The sequence below is a fragment of the Phyllobates terribilis genome, unplaced genomic scaffold (assembly GCF_046119375.1).
Source record: "Phyllobates terribilis strain yellow unplaced genomic scaffold, ASM4611937v1 Scaffold_1__5_contigs__length_1240528914, whole genome shotgun sequence".
Classification (NCBI taxonomy): domain Eukaryota; kingdom Metazoa; phylum Chordata; class Amphibia; order Anura; family Dendrobatidae; genus Phyllobates; species Phyllobates terribilis.
In genome coordinates this window covers 865,539,585-865,555,776 of record NW_027362761.1, presented here as the reverse complement: position 1 = coordinate 865,555,776, position 16,192 = coordinate 865,539,585, and the positions used below count along the sequence as shown (strand labels likewise).

The window sequence follows — 16,192 nt, the reverse complement described above, 5'->3', positions numbered from 1 at the left end:
GCAGGCCCGTCTGAAGTTTGCCAAAGAACACCTGGATGATTCTGTGAGTTAGTGGGAGAAAATGCTGTGGTCAGATGAGACAAAATTTGAGCTTTTTGGCATTCACACAACTCACCGTGTTTGGAGGAAGAAGAATGATCAGTACATCCCTAAGAACATTGTCCCAACCATGAAGCATGGTGGGGGAAACATATTTTGGGGGTGCTTTTCAAAGGGGACATGATGACTGCACAGTACTGAAGAGAAGATTGATGGGGTTATGTATCGCGAGATTTTGCCCAACAACATCCTTCCCTCAGTAAGAGCATTGTAGATGGGTCATGGCTGGGTCTTCCAGCAAGACAATGACCCAAAACATACAGCCAAGGCAACAAAGGAGTGGTTCAAAAAGTAGCACGTTAAGGTCATGGAATGGCCTAGCCAGTCTCCAGACCTTAATCCCATAGAAAACTTATGGAGAGAGTTGAAGCTCTGAGTTGCCAAGCAACAGCCTCAAAATCTGAATGATTTAGAGATGATCTGCAAAGAGGAGTGGACCAAAATTCCTCCTGACATGTGCGCAAACCTCATCATCAACTACAAAAAACGTCTGACTGCTGTGCTTGCCAACAAGGGTTTTGCCACCAAGTATTAAGTGTTGTTTGCCAGAGGGATCAAATACTTATTTCTCACTGCAAAATTCAAAAAAATGTATCTAATTTATACAATGTGATTTTCTTGAGTTTTTTGGGGGGATATTCTAGTTCTCAATGTTAAAATTAACATACCCTTAAAATTATAGACTGTTCATGTCTTTGTCAGTGGGAAAACTTACAAAAACAGCAAGGGAGCAAATACTTATTTCTCCCACTGTATGTGTGACCGATCTCCCTAGCTTCCACAGAATGCTAAAGAAGAGAACATGCAAAGTCCATAGTATTATGCACAGGGTGAAAGGGACTGTCCACTTTTGGGAACAATTTCATTTTTTTTTGGGCTCAAAATAATTTTGGAAATTGGGTTTCAATTAAAATGTGCCTGTGTGTTGCACTGTCTATGGCTGGCTGCAGAATGAGTTATTTAGTTTGCTCACTTATATAGCGCCATTAATTCCACAGCGCTTTACAGATATTATCATTACTGTCCCCACAGGGGCTCACAATCTAAATTCCCTATCAGGATGTCTTTGGAGTGTGGGAGCAAACCTATGCAAACATGAGGAGAACATACAAACTTCTTGCAGATGGTGTCTTTGGTGGGATTTGAACCCAGGACCCCACAACAATGTAATAGTGCTAACCACTGAGGAGCCACTGCCCTGCCCTGAGTTAACTGAGAATCCATCACTGAGCTCGTCCTCAGTCTTAAAGGGTCTGTTCCCGGGTGCAGCTTAGTATTAAAAAAAACAAAGCCTGCTGTACTCACCTTACCCAGGTCCAAGGGAAACTCTACGCCATTGCTCTTGTGTATGGCATTGCCTGCTGTGCAGACGTCACATGGACAGTACTGCAGCCAATCAGTAAGCTCAGCGCCTCTGCCAGTATAGATGGAACGCCCCTGTCAGTACTGCTGAGCTCACTGATTGGTTGCCCCAATGTCGATGTGATGTCAGCACTGAAGCCATTGCCAAACATTGGGAGCAGCGGTGGAGAGTCGCTGATGGACCCGGTGAAGGCAAGTTCAGCGCTGTTTGGTGTTTTTTACACTAAAAAGTGCCCAGGAACACATTAATTAAAAGGAGACCACGGTTTTAAAGTCTTAAGACAGAGCTTGTAGATCTTCTCTCAGCTGATTTATGGCCACAGACCACATAGTCACATGGACTGTGCAGAGACGCATCGGGCCTGTAAAAGCCAATCAGGGCAACATTTGTAATGAAACTCAATTGGAAAAATGATTTTAAGCCCCAAATACATGAATTTAGAGGAAAGAAAGAGCTGTGCACACTAGATGGCCGCCCCCTGTAATAACCGAGCTCCTCAGTGTACACAAGGGGGCAGCATCTCCTCCCCACTGGAAACAGCTGGACCCCACAATCAGGCAGCAGTGTATGTGCTTCTGACTCAGTCATGCACTGCCCCCTGCAGGTGAAAACAAAGACTGACGACTACATAGAAATTGGACAGAAATATTCCAGCATCTCGCTGCATAGAACAGACTTTCCACAGCCCTGTGACCTGCGCAGTGTCCGCCTTCATATAAGCCACAGGAAAGACTTCTTCACGCCACAATTCGCACTGCCAAGTTTGTCCCTTGCAGCGTTCCGTACACAGGCACAACGGAACATACCATTTTTACTTTATATCGGGAGAAGCATTGTAGGGCACGTTTATAATGCAATTAGATTTACGTCTGTAGCTATCACTTCTCTAAATATGTCACGCGTTCCACTTCAACTCCAGCTATGAATGTATTATGTTTTATCTAAGGAATGAAATAATGAAAACTCCGAATGGTATAGTCCGGCCTAGATGACGATCCTGACACGTCACTGCAGGGATGAACCAATCAGCGTTTGGCTCGAGGGAAATTCAAACTTACACCGTTGCTGGCAGCTGGGACGGGAGAGAGAGAGAAACTGTCCCTGGTGGCGACATGTCTGTGGAGGACGCTGTGAAGGTGTGCCTGAGGGTCCGGCCGCTCAACCTGAGGTAACTGCCAGTAATGGCGCCTCGCCTGCTTATATGGAGCCGGGGGTAGGCTGCCACTTATCGCTGAGCCCTGGTGTGCGGCCCGGGAAGCGTCACTGCCTAATCCTGTCTGTCACCTAGAGCAGAGTCCCCCAACTCCACTCCTCAAGACCACCAACAGGCCATGGTTTCAGGATTTCCTTCGTATGGCCCAGGGGATAATTCCATCAGCTCCACAGGCAATAATTCCATCACCCGAGCAATACTAAGGAAATCCTGAAAACATGACCTGCTGGGGAGCCCTGACCTAGAGCATGCCGTGCTGTCTGTCTGCAGGCCGTGTATCATGGCGGAGGGGTGGGGTTGTGGTATGATATAGCCGGTGCTCTCAGAACTAAAGGGGAATTCTGGGACTTTACCATTAATGGCCTGTCCTTAGGATAGGTGATCAATGTCTGACCGGTGGGGTGCGACACCCGGCCCCCTGTCTATCAGCCGGGGCTGCCCAGCTCTGTCAATGGGATAGTGGCTGCGGCCGAACACTGCACATCCGCCCTGTTCACATCAATAGGAGGATGTTCAGTGCCCGCCGCAGCCACTATTCCATTGATGTGAATGTGCTGCTTACACTTGAACAACTGATCGGCAGGGGAGCTGGATGTCACATCCGCACTAGTGTTCAGCGAGCATGCTCGACACTGCTCGGTACTCGCCCAAGCATCTCACTACTCGGGATGTTCGGCGAGCACCGAGCATTTCCGGGTTACTCGGGCGGGAGCTCGGGTCTCCGCCCTGCACGTTTGGCATTCTTTACAGAGCCAATGAACATGCAGTGATTGCCAGCCAGTCACTGTAATGCCGCAGCCATGTTGTTTGTGGGCATTACAGTGATTGGCTGGCCGCACAGCGTCACCTCGAGTATTTAAAATTGGGCGCCGCCATCTTGGACACAGTCCCCCCGGATCAGCCAGTGTAGGGTCAGTGCTGCTGAGCTAGGGAGAGATTTATACTCTGAAATAGTTAGTGTAGGATCTCTAAAGCCTGCCAAATCAAGCAAACAGTCCTTCTCAGGACAAATTCCGTAGTCAAAACAGGATTAGCTGCGCATTTCGAACACTCCAACCTGCGTTTTATCAAAGGCTTTGAAAAAGAACGCAGGTTGGAGCGTTCGAAACGTGTAGCTAATTCTGTTTTGACTACGGAATTTGTTTTTATGGAATAATGAATTGTCTGCTGTGCTTCAGAAGCTGGAATCCTTTCCTTTTTTCTTGCAATTTACCGGCGAGTGGTTCCCCGTTCATTCCTTGCTTCGGGACACCTGAGTCAGGGTGAGCTGGAGTTTTTGTTTCTTTTTTGGCTTAAAAAATTCTGTGTGCCAGCTTTCTGAGGGATCAGACTATGGCTGCTTATTGAAGTCTATGGAAAGGGAAAGTGGGGGAAAAACGATATGGAGGTTTCTGGTATGTGTTTTATCTCGCCCCAGTGCTGGATTCACAGCACTGGGGCGAGATAAAAGTTAATGTCAATCTACGATTTTTGTTTTAAGTAAGAGCAGTCTGAGCTGTCCAATGGTGTCATAGTCTAGCTTGCTTACAACTGATTTGTATAGATAGAATATATATATTTCTTTATCGCTTCATTGGGGGACACAGGACCATGGGTGTATGCTGTTGTCGCTAGGAGGTTGACACTAGGCAAAAAAAAAAAAAGGAATAGCTCCTCCTCCGCAGTATGCACCTGCCTACAGGCACCAAGCTCACCAGTTTAAGCTTAGTGTCTGTAGGAGGTAGACCTGGATCCTAACTGATCCAACCCTGTTGTGTTTTTTATTAATCTTTGTTCTTTATTTTTCAGATGCAGCTCTTCAGGGTTAACAGGGAACACTGCGTCCCCTGTTATCCCCATTCTCAAGCGACCGAGAGAGCAGTGTGGCATTTCCCACATTGCCCACACTCGGACCCGCTGGGCAGGACCTATCCCCTGTCACCTCCAGGTGTCTCAGGGTGATTCCAGTGGCCAGTCCTTGCCTATTCCCTACCCCAGCCCCTTCCTCGGAGCGGCCTGGGAGGGAGACGGTAGTCACTGCGGTGACCTTCCCCCAGATTCTGGGGTCGACACCATCTCCTGCACTGTCCAGGACCAGTCAGTGCGGGAAGGAAGAAGAGCCAGGATCCCCCCTATCCACGGAGGACCTCCTGTGACCATCCTCAGAAGGGGAGAGGAAGAAGAGGCATCGGGACCTCTAACAAAGGTAATCCCTCCCACTCCTGCTGCCTTACAACCTCAGCCCCCCAGGTCCCTCAGAACACTGGATATGGCACAGAGTTGCCTGCCACCGGGTCCTGTAAATCCCGTGGATTATTAATGGGGGCATCATATCTCCACCGATGCTCATTTACCAGTAGCGCTTCCCTGGCCACGCCCCCTCTCCTCGCATCTTCATGGCGTCCCCCTCAGCATGGCGTCCCCCACAACCCCCCCTGTCTTTTTCCCTTTTGCGCGGCAAATTTGCCCGCGCTTTCTCCGTCGGGGGGGCGTCTCGGGTGGGGTGTTCCTCTTACTGGCGGGTATACGCCCCTTCTGGAAATCGGCCAATCAGGACCGAGGAGCAATATGACACTTCCGCCACGCCCACAGTTCTCCCGGGGACCTATCAGCGGTTAGGTTCTTAAGCCCGTCCCCATTCCATCTGCCTATCAGAGCCTCGGCTCCCCTAGGTTACTCAGGGCAGCACGCTCTGCTCCTGCCCTGCACCGCCCCTCTACGCTGCTCTCTGTTCTGGCTCCGGCAGCATCACTCTGACTGCCTCATCACCGCAGCCCTGCTCCCGTCTCCGCAGCTCCGGAGTTTCCGACGGGGGATACGGGACCGTGCACATTCCAGACCTGGTAGGCCCTGCTCTGGCACCTACACACACCCTTTCCTGTCCACAAGCTCCCTCCTCTGCAGTATTCCTGGTTAGGCACATATGCCCAAACACAGGGAGCTTTCTGTCTGTCCCGCTCACACAGTCACATACTACGCCTGTGCTCTTTGCAGTACTAAGTGGTCCGTGGGTCTGACAACTGCTTTCTACTCGACCTGCAAGCCTCCCACCATGCTGGCACCCCAAGATCCCCCTGCCGCTCAGGACGAGGTAACTCTCCCTCCTACGGACTGTTGCTATGTCCCAGTCTGTCTCTGACCTCACCAAGGTATCTCAATCTCTGGTGCAGGTCCTAGAACGCTTGCCCATGCTATCCAAGGCCACCAGTGCTCCGAACTTTCCCACGGACGATTCGCTGGCACCCCTGCCCCCTCCTAAGGGTAGACCAAGGGCACGTTCTCAGAAACGGACTCACACAAGTTCATCTTCCAGCTCTCCAGACTCCAAATTGCTTCCTGCATCTCACACCTCTTCCCCAGAGGTCGCTCCGGGATCAGACACGGCATCAGATTCTGACTCTGGATCCGACACGGACGAATATTCTAGAATCGAAGACATGGTTGACAGCCTTATATCGGCTGTCAATCAGACTCTGCATGTTAAAGAGGACGAGAGCCCTTCTCAGGACTACTCCATTTCCTTCAAGAGAATCAAGTGCCCGGCACGCACCTTTTCTAACCATTCAGAATTTGATGGTGTCTTTCAGAAACAGTGGGAGCATCCGGAAAAGCGCTTCACTGAAAAGAAACAGACATGGTATACCCCTTTTAACCACGACCTCGTCAGCAGATGGATGGAGTCCCCTTCTGTGGATCCTCCTGTCTCTCTGCTAAGACGGTACTGTCTCTTCCAGACGGTTCCTCTTTCAAGGACACTACGGAAAGACAGGTTGAGGCCTTGGCTAAGTCAGTCTTCGAGGCTGCTGGCACCTCCCTTTGTCCTTCCTTCACCTCAACTTGGGTATCAAAAGCAGTCTCCGCATGGGCCAAGCAGCTTAGGCAGGGCATCCTCACGGGGGCTTCCCCAGACGATCTGGCTGACCTAGCGGATCAGATCGCCCACGCAGAGAAATACCTGCTCACGGCGTCCCTTGGCGCCGCTACCTGTTGAGCCCGCGTCTCTAGCAATATCATCGCTTTACCTAGAATTCTTTGGCTGAAGGCTTCGAACGCCGACCCGGCCTCCAAGAAATCACTAACAAATCTCCCGCTTCAGGGCTCCAGACTGTTTGGGTCTAAGTTAGACCAGATCATCTCTGATGCCCCTGGGGGCAAGGGCACTTCTCTTCCCCAGCCGAGACCTTTATAGAAGGCTATGGAGGAAACTCAGTCAAAAGTTGTTTCCTTACAAAATGAAAATCTTGAAGCTGAAAGGCAACGTCTTGATCTTCAGCAGCAAATCGAAGGCATTGTGCAGGAGCGGAATCATCTGAAAAGCATACAGCAAAGATGCGTCTCTGAAATGGAGCAAGAAACTCACAGACTATAAAGATCAGGTACTTTTATTTAAACCTTAGAGGACCTTTCACTTGCTTGGAAAAATGGAGTTAAATACTTTGTTAAAATCAATGATCGCCCCTGATTTTTCTGCTTTATTTCATTTTTGCGCTTCATCACCCCATTTCAGAGATATTCACATCTGTGGCTTGTGGTGTACAGTATGTGAAATTTCAGCTTGCAGACCAACTGGGAATTGATTTTATTTGATTTTTGGGATTTTTTTTTCTCTCAGGGTGTGCATTTTCATCCCTCCCTCCCAGATGCTGCCTTTCACAGAAACTTAAAAAAAAAAAAACAATTAAGTTAACAAGTGACTGGTCTTCAAAGTTTTTTTTTTGTTTGTTTGTTTTTTCCAGAGTTGTCAGTGTGCAAAGGGTGTATTTGATGAAATAATAGAAAAGTAATTTTAACCCCAATATCACAACTATGGCATCTGAGCAGCCTGACAGAAGGGGAATGTTTTCATGTTATGGCTGTAAATAGATTTTGGTCATAAAGCAGAATTTATTTTAGATAAAAATATATATAAATATATCATATTACTCTGTCGCCTCATTGGGGGACATAGGACCATGGGTGTTATGCTGCTGTCCACTATGAGGCGACACTATGCATAATCTGAAAAAGATTAACCGTGGCTCCTCCTCTGCAGTATACACCCCTGGACGGCGTCAGCCTTCTCCAGTTTTTGCTTAATGTCGCATAGGAGGCACACCTAAAACTTTTATTCCGTTTTCTCCGACGGGATTACAGATGAAGAAAAGTGGTTCTCCTGCGAGACTCCCGGCATGGCTCCTTCCTCTGCCCCCTATTACGGGGTGCACAGTTGAAGTCGAGATGGCTATTCCCCATGTCGCTCCTTCCCCAGCCCCTCGGGTGCTGGTTCGAAGTCGAGACCCCCCTCCTTCCCCAATTCCTTTTGGTTTCTGGGTTGAGGTCGAGGCGAGGATAAAGCCCCCTGATGGTGACAGCAGCACCCTCCCTAATCCCCCTCTGGGGGGCATTAGGTTGAAACGCCTCAGGTAGGGCCTGTACAGGCAGCACACTGCAGCTGAATCCAGGGACCCCAGCCCTGCTGTGGGCTCCTGTTGGGGCTGGGGTGAGTGCAGGCAGGCATGGCACAGCACAGGCACAGGCCTCCCTGCGCCTTGTCTCTGCGGCAGCACCAGCTCTATGGTGCCTCAAGGGGACTCTTCTCAGGGCCCCCCTTCCGCTTATATCCACACCGCTATCCTGCCTTTAAATCCGGGGGGGTCCGGTTCAGATCCGGCCCCCTCCCGGACTTCCGCGCCGGCCTGGAGCCCCTTTGGGCATCAGGCATCTAATTTAGACCGCGGCTTCGGCCTAGCCAAAGCCGCCACCTCCTCTCCGCCCCCCCCGGTCCGCCCCCCGGATGACAAATATGACACTCTACAGTGTCATAGAGGAGGCGGATCCAGACTGAAAGGGCGCGGTTTCACAAAGCAACTGCCGCCCTCTTCAGCTCTCTGCCCCCCATCTTCCTTAAACTTTACTCCGGCGGCCATTATCTGCTGCAGGATAAGGAATTAACCCTGCAACTACCGGTTGGCAGATACAGACCGGGCCCGCCAGTCTCCGGGGAGGCACAGGACTGTGGATCTTCGGCGCTGAACCTAGGGGCACACTGGTGGGGTAAGATCACAGCTCGAGTTCATCCTCAGCTGTGAATCAATTATTTCTTATAAGCTCCTCTGCATAGTAGGGCCCTCTGCATAGCCACCCTGTACACTATGCCGGACTCAAGCCCCAAGAAGCCCCTGCCAATGCTTCGGGTCTAATGCCACGCAGGAATGGGTCACTCAGATGTCGCAATCTACGACGCAGTCTATAGATAACCTAACCTCCACTTTGCTTTAGGCTCTGCAGCGTCATGCCTCGGCTATGAACGCTACCCAGCAAAGGGAGAGCTCGACTTGGGCTGCCCAGCAAAGGGAGAGCTCGACTTGGGCTGCCCGGCAAAGGGAGAGCTCGACTTGGGCTGCCCGGCAAAGGGAGAGCTCGACTTGGGCTGCCTGGCAAAGGGAGAGCTCGACTTGGGCTGCCCGGCAAAGGGAGAGCTCGACTTGGGCTGCCCGGCAAAGGGAGAGCTCGACTTGGGCTGCCCGGCAAAGGGAGAGCTCGACTTGGGCTGCCCGGCAAAGGGAGAGCTCGACTTGGGCTGCCCGGCAAAGGGAGAGCTCGACTTGGGCTGCCCGGCAAAGGGAGAGCTCGACTTGGGCTACCCAGCAAAGGGAGAGCTCGACTTGGGCTACCCAGCAAAGGGAGAGCTCGACTTGGGCTACCCAGCAAAGGGAGAGCTCGACTTGGGCTACCCAGCAAAGGGAGAGCTAGACTCAGGTGCATGACGACCCAGGCACATCCACGTCTAGGTCAGGACGCAAGCGGACCTACACTTCACGTTCATCTGCGTCATTCCATGACACGGTCATCCCCTTCTAGGGAGAGACACCGTAATTCCAGGTCATTTAGACCGTCCCCTACCAGGGACAGACAATGCACATCTCCGCAGCGATCCCCGACCAGAGAAGGCCTCCGCCCCGGTTCATCCAGCAGGAGATGCCTTAGCGATACACAGGATTCGGAAGACATCTGTGATTCCGACTCTGACAAGGAAACTGAAGGGTCCCTGATCCCAATCCCCCCTAGCAATACAGCGCTAGTTGAGGACGTAATCTCATCCATCCATCGGGTGCTGGACATTTCTGATCTGCCCCCGGAGGCACCAGAACATTTCCTTCGAAGGAGCTCTGAAGCCACCTAAGATCTCTTTGACCACCCACAGTTTAAATCGATCCTTAAATCGCAAATATCTGGAGGCGCGGTACCCCTTCCCACAGGAGGTCACCAAGGAATGGACAGACCACCCAAAGTGGATCCCCCAGTCTCTAGGCTAGCACCACAGTCACCCCTCTCACTGCCAGATAGCTCAACCCTCAGGGATGCAGCAGACCGGCAGGTGGAACGCAAGGTTCGTTCAATTTTCAAGGCTGCAGGGGCCTCCCTGGTTCCCGCGTTCGCTTCAGTTTGGGGCTGCCAAGGCCATCCTGGCTTGGCCCCAAAAATTTACAAGCTGGCCTCCAAGCATTTGCTCCTGAGCTGTCGGACCAAGCGGTTCAAATAGCAGTTGTAGCAGATTACATGCTTCATGCAGATCTGGATTCAGCAAGGGGTGCAGCGGGAATAGCATCAAACGCCATCACGATTCGGCATATCCTCTGGCTGCAAGAATGGAAAGCAGACGCAGCCTCAAGGAAGTCCCTCACGTGCCTCCCGTACCTCAGTGGTCGACTTTTTGGCGAACAGTTGGACATGATGATATCCAACGCCATCGGGGGTATGAGTACCTCTCTCTCCCAACTGTAACCCAAACGCACTTGCATGAAGTTTAACCAAACTCGATTCCGATCCTTTCGGAACTCTTCAGGCTGGTCCGTCTCGCGTCCAGCACAAAATAGCAACCTTTTCCCCGCGCAAGGACAACTCGCGGTCGGTGCAGAAGTCGGACAAGACCTGGCAGTCAAATGCAGGCCAGTCAAAGTCCAAAGGAGGAAAATATCTGATTTCCTCATCATGACTCACGGACTCCGGGAGACACCCCACCCGTAGGCGGCCGACTTTTGCTCTTTCACCAAGTCTGGCTGCCTATTACAGAAGACAGGTGGGTCAGGGTACTAGTGTCTTCGGGATACAAGATAGAGTTCACTTCCAACCCAAGGGTTCTACTCCAATCCATTCGTAGTCCCCAAGAAAGGAGGCGGCGTACGGCCCATACTGGACCGAAAACAGCTCAACAAATATGTACGGGTACGTCACTTCCGCATGGAGTCGGTCCATCATTGCGTCCATGGAGAAGGGAGAATTTCTCGCCTTCATAGACATACAAGACGCATATCTGCATATACCAATTGCACCTGCCCATCAGAGATTTCTCAGGGTCGTAATCGACCAGGACCACTACCAGTTAATGGCTCTTCCGTTCGGACTCGCCACAGCTCCCAGAGGGTTTACCAAAGTCATGGCAGCCACCATGGATGTTCTGCACTCCAGGAGTTCGCACCCTCCTCAACAAACCCCCTCGATCTCCGTTTTGCCATGAGAGTCCTCGACAGGATGATGGCGACAATAGAAGCAGTCCCGTTTGCCCAGCTTCACCTCAGGCCTCTTCAACTAGCCATCCTCAAGTCATGGGACAGGAACCCCTTTTTCTCTCGACAGGGAGTTCCAGCTGACGACGTCAACCAGGAGGTCCCCGCACTGGTGGCTCAAGCCAGCCTCACTAACAAAGGGGAAATCCTTTCTCACGGGTCAATGGAAAGTTCTGACCACCGACGCGAGCCTGACGGGTTGGGGTGCGGTACACCTAGACCACAGAGCACAGGGCAAGTGGTCCCCAGGAAGCGTCCATGCCCATCAACATCTTGGAAATTTGTGCCATGCTCCTGGCGTTGAGAGCCTTCCATCACTTACTGGCAGCCTCTCACATCAGAGTACAGTCGGACAATGCCACGGCTGTAGCATATGTGTAACACCATGGGGGGACCCGCAGTGCCCAGGCGATGCGAGAAGTGACACACATTCTCCACTGGGCGGAAGACACAGGTTCGGTTCTCCCTGCGGTCCACATTCTGCGTGTGGACAACTGGGAAGCAGACTTCCTCAGCCGGCAAGCAATGGCGGGAGAGCGGTCTCTCCATCCCGAAGGTTTTCGCCAGATCTGCCATCGCTGGGGGACTCCGGACGTGGACCTAATGGCATCCCACTTCAATGCCAAGGTCTCCAGCTTCATGGCCAGAACACACGACCCGCAGCGCTAGGAGCTTACGCCCTGGTTCAGGACTGGACCCAGTTCCAGCTCCTGTACATTTTTCCACCTCTCCCCCTGATATCCAGAGTGGTGAGAAAGATCAAGCAAGAGGGAGTTCCAACCATCCTAATCGCATTGGACTGGCCCAGACGTACATGGTACGCAGACATCGTACAGCTCACAGCAGACGTCCCCTGGCGTCTCCCCGACCACCCGGATCTTCTGTTACAAGGTCCGTTCTACCACCAGAACCCAGGGGCCCTCAATTTGACAGCGTGGCCATTGAGACCTGGGTTCTAACCCAGTTAGGGTTGTCGCCGGACGTCATTGCAACTATGATCAGGGCACGGAAGCCAACCTCTGGAAAGCCTTCTTTACCTAGTGCGCATCTCGTGGCCAGACCCCATTCCCTTATTCCCTCCCCAGGGTACTTGGTTTTCTTCAATCGGGTCTGGAGGCCAGACTGTCCCTGACCTCCCTTAAGAGCCAGGTGTCAGCTCTCTCAGTGCTTTTTCAGAAGTGCATTGCTAACAAGCCGCAAGTAAGGACATTTCTTCAGGGGGTTTCCCGATTGGTTCCCCCCTACAGACGACCACTAGAAACGTGGGACCTCAACCTGGTGCTGTCAACATTGCAGTAAACACCTTTTGAACCCTTTAGTGAAGTCCCACTCCACTTTCTATCCCAGAAAGTGCAGGGTGTCTGAACTGACAGCACTCTCCTGCAGGCGGCCCTTCCTGTTTTTTTACCAGGACAAGGTAGTTCTCTGTACGGTACCATCCTTCCTTCTGAAGGTTGTGTCCAACTTCCAGCTCAATGTGGAAATTTCACGGCCATCTCTCTATCCGGTCCCGGGTTCATAGAGTGCAGAAGGCTCTGCATACTCTTGATCTTGTCAGGGCATTGGGTATCTGTGTCTAGGACTGCGCCCTTCCGGAAGTCTGATTTCTCTTTTCCTTCTACTGGAAGGCGGCCGCAAGGGTTCGCCAGCTTCCAAAGCTACCCTTGCCAGGTGGATCAGATCCAGCATACAAGAGGCCTACCGCCTCAAAAATTCTCCTCTTCCAGCAGGAATTACGGCACACTCTACACGTGCGGTAGGGGCCTCCTGGGCCATTCAGCACCAGGCTTCGGCACAACAAGTGTGCGAGGCAGCCACCTGGACTAGTCTACACATGTTTACCAAACACTACAGAGTTCATACCCAGTCCTCAGCAGACGCGAGCCTGGGTACATGTGTTCTGCAGGCAGCGGTGCCCCAATTCTAGGGGCCTGTCTACACAATATTCGTCCATTGCTTCCCACCCAGGGATTACTTTGGGACGTCCCATGGTCCTGTGTCCCCCAATGAGGCAACAGAGTAAAGGAGATTTTTGTGTACTGTAAGGCAGCGCTAGTCATCATACTGGGGGACACTCGCCTCACCGGGTCAATTAAAGCACACATGCAATGTCTTTCCGGTATTTCACAATGCAGCAGTTTATTATTTATCATAAACCGCTTATCACACATATAATGTCCACGAGCCTTTCCAGTGGCAGCTATGCCCACTTGGCTCCAGTTACAGCCTTCAGCAAAGTGACTACAACAATGTCCATATAACGCACCGCTTTTATCTTTTGCCTTGTCTAAACGGTTTCGTTCTGCCACAGCTGTGATCAGTCATGTGATCAGACCTTCTGTGTGCACAGGACCTGTGCGATGTCACAGTCATGTGACGAGTCACCTGAGGGGGAGGTACATGGTCGGCCTAAACAAACCCTGAACCATTACAGTAATGCCGCTGCATTACATATCACCCCCCCCCCCCCTGTTCAAACTTGTGGGGCTGAACACATAATATACACAATCACCTCAACCCACAGTTCACACAGAGACCATGTACTTGTCAATTGCGCTGTTCAGCCCCTGGAACATTAGTCAACGACATTAGCCCATTCCTTAGGGATCTACCATCTGTCAGTGTCACTGACTTCGTCGGGTCACCTTTCCAGGTTGTAACCTTGTCAGACCTCCCCCACTCCCAGCGGTCAGTCATAACCTTGTCAGACCTCCACCGCTCCCAGCGGTCCATACAGCAGTGTGACTCACATGCCTTGGTATCTAAGGTCCGGTTAGACTCTGTACTGTCCCGTACTCTATTGGGTCGTTTGTATGGGCCTCTCAAACCTGAGTTACTGGAGGTCTCACTACCTCTAAACCCACACCCACTACTCTCAGGACATCTTGAAAGGTCCCTAACTTCAGCTATAGCTGTTCTGTTATTTAGGGGGCCCTTTCTCTGTCTGGTCTCACAATTTCTAGACGGCTGCCATCTTCTGCTGCTCAGATGATGCTGTCTATCCACTCGCAGTCTAGCGAGATTCAACTGTTCTACCTCTCGCAGGTAGGTCACTCGGTACTCCATCAGCATGCGCATATATTCCAGGATTTCTTACGTTCCTAGAGCGGAGAATGACACCATGCCGTCTTCATCTGGATTCCAGTCCTGACGATCACGTGGACTGCTTACTTTCACCACACCAGACTTCTTTACCATCATCTGCATGGCTCGGCCATTTCTCCCAGCGAGCTTTCTCACCAGAACATGAGGCACCCGGATGACCTCTTCCGCAGACTGTGAGCTTTTCTCATAAGCTCCAGTTGTCTAACGGCTTGTTCCTTCTTCAACTGGAGAAACCGCGTCGTGCGAATACATCGCCAGTGCATGTCACTTTGGATCGCCACTTTCTTCACTGTGACTTCGGTCGTGGACAGGACCACCAACTGTTTAGCTCCTGAGGTCGAGTACACCTTACAGGCTCCCACGGCCTTCTTAAACTCTTCATGCATGAACTCACTGGTGCATTCTTCTCTCAAATCCTCGGTACAAACCGAGAGGTTTTTTGTCTCACCAGTGGTCTCCAAAAGATCATCTAGCTCAGGTTTCAGAGGCAACTGACTTTCAGCTTCTCCACCCTGTATGCTTCCCCTGAGCTGACTCACAGCTACAAATTCAAGAATTTTAGTCTTGACCACTTCCAACTCATACTTATCTTCTGTTAAGACATTCTTAGCTCTCCTCAGGTCATGGTATAAGGGAGTGAGTGCAACTTGTTTGCCTTTTTCCTTCTCCAAGAGGCCTCGTTCACTGAGTGATACTTTGCTAGGCGACCTTTGAGGTCGAAAACCTGTTCCTCTAGCTCCACTACTCGCCTCTCAGCAGCCCATCTCTGAAGCTCTTCCTGCTTCAACTGCTCCTTTAACAGTAGAGTTCTCTCAGACCTCTCTGTCTCCAATGCGCCCACTTGGCTCTCCACAGCCAGTCTCTCAAGCTTCTCTTGCTTCAAATGGGCTTGTAGCATCTCCTTGATCTCGGCTCTTACTTCCACCGAATCACCCGAGCTCGTATTATCCGAGGAGGTATCTGTTTCATACCTCCCATCTTCAGTGACCAACTCCTGGCCCTGTTCTGTGGCTTCTCCGATAGACTCCATCTTTTTCTGCTCAGCTTCCATCTTGCTGATTCTTTCCTTAAGGCACATCTCTGCCCTCTGGAGATTATCACAGAACGTCTGCAGCTCCTTCACCTGAGCTTCCAGACCTAGGGTCTTTCTGCGGAGATCATCATTTTCATCATGGGCATCCGGCAGAGTGGTCTCAACCACTTGGCGCATGTGCTCTGCATCCGCCTTATCATCCTCTAGTTTTTCTTTAACCCTGAGGAGATCCTCATAGTCTCTCTTAATTTGTTGCTGTTCCCCACTGCGTTCACCATATTCCTTCTTGGATTCACACAGCTCCCGGTTGAACTATTCGCGCAGTCGTTCTAGGTTTTGTTCACGCCCAGAAACTTCATCCTGCAGCGCCTCCTTCTCACGCTTCAACTGCAAAACCTCCTCCTTGGTTTTGTGGCGGTCCTCCCTAATTTCCTGGAATTTCCTTCCATTGGTTAATTTCCTCTTTGCTTCCCTCCAGGTCTCGCTGTAAGTTCCTCACAACCTGGTATATTTTCTGCCGTTCAGACTCCAGGCTCCGCTGGTCTGAGGACACAATCTCCAGGTTTTCCCATAGTTGCTGCACGTCACTCTTGATGCTGCTGCCTGATAGGCTCCAGCTCTTGGTCATAGCTGGCCTCCTCCTCTTTCAGGGCTGTCAGATCCTGATCCTTCTGTCTCAGTACTGTACCGGAGGTTGCTATTGGCAACGTCACCTCCTCTTCTGCCTCTAAAGGAGGATCCACACTTGAAACAAAGGCACACAGCATTACATTTTCTTTTTTTTCACTTGGCCCTTGCGCCGTCGTCGAGAGGGGGACTTTCTCTCCTCGTCTAACCCCTCCTGACTGAACTCT

At 51.3% G+C, this 16,192-nt stretch overlaps 1 protein-coding gene across 5 annotated transcripts in view; it reads left to right on the top strand.

Moving 5' to 3' along the window:
* Positions 1–2,450: 2,450 nt before the first annotated feature.
* LOC141153938 (uncharacterized) overlaps positions 2,451–16,192 on the top strand; it is a 109,424-nt gene continuing 95,682 nt past the window's right edge. For 3 of the 5 annotated variants that reach the window (XM_073639258.1, XM_073639266.1, XM_073639241.1), the window contains exon 1: positions 2,451–2,630. The gene's annotated coding sequence lies outside the window, so the exon portion shown is untranslated. Of the gene's footprint in view, positions 2,631–4,573; positions 4,861–16,192 lie in introns of those variants that run through there. The other 2 variants (XM_073639274.1, XM_073639249.1) reach the window with 2 other exon arrangements.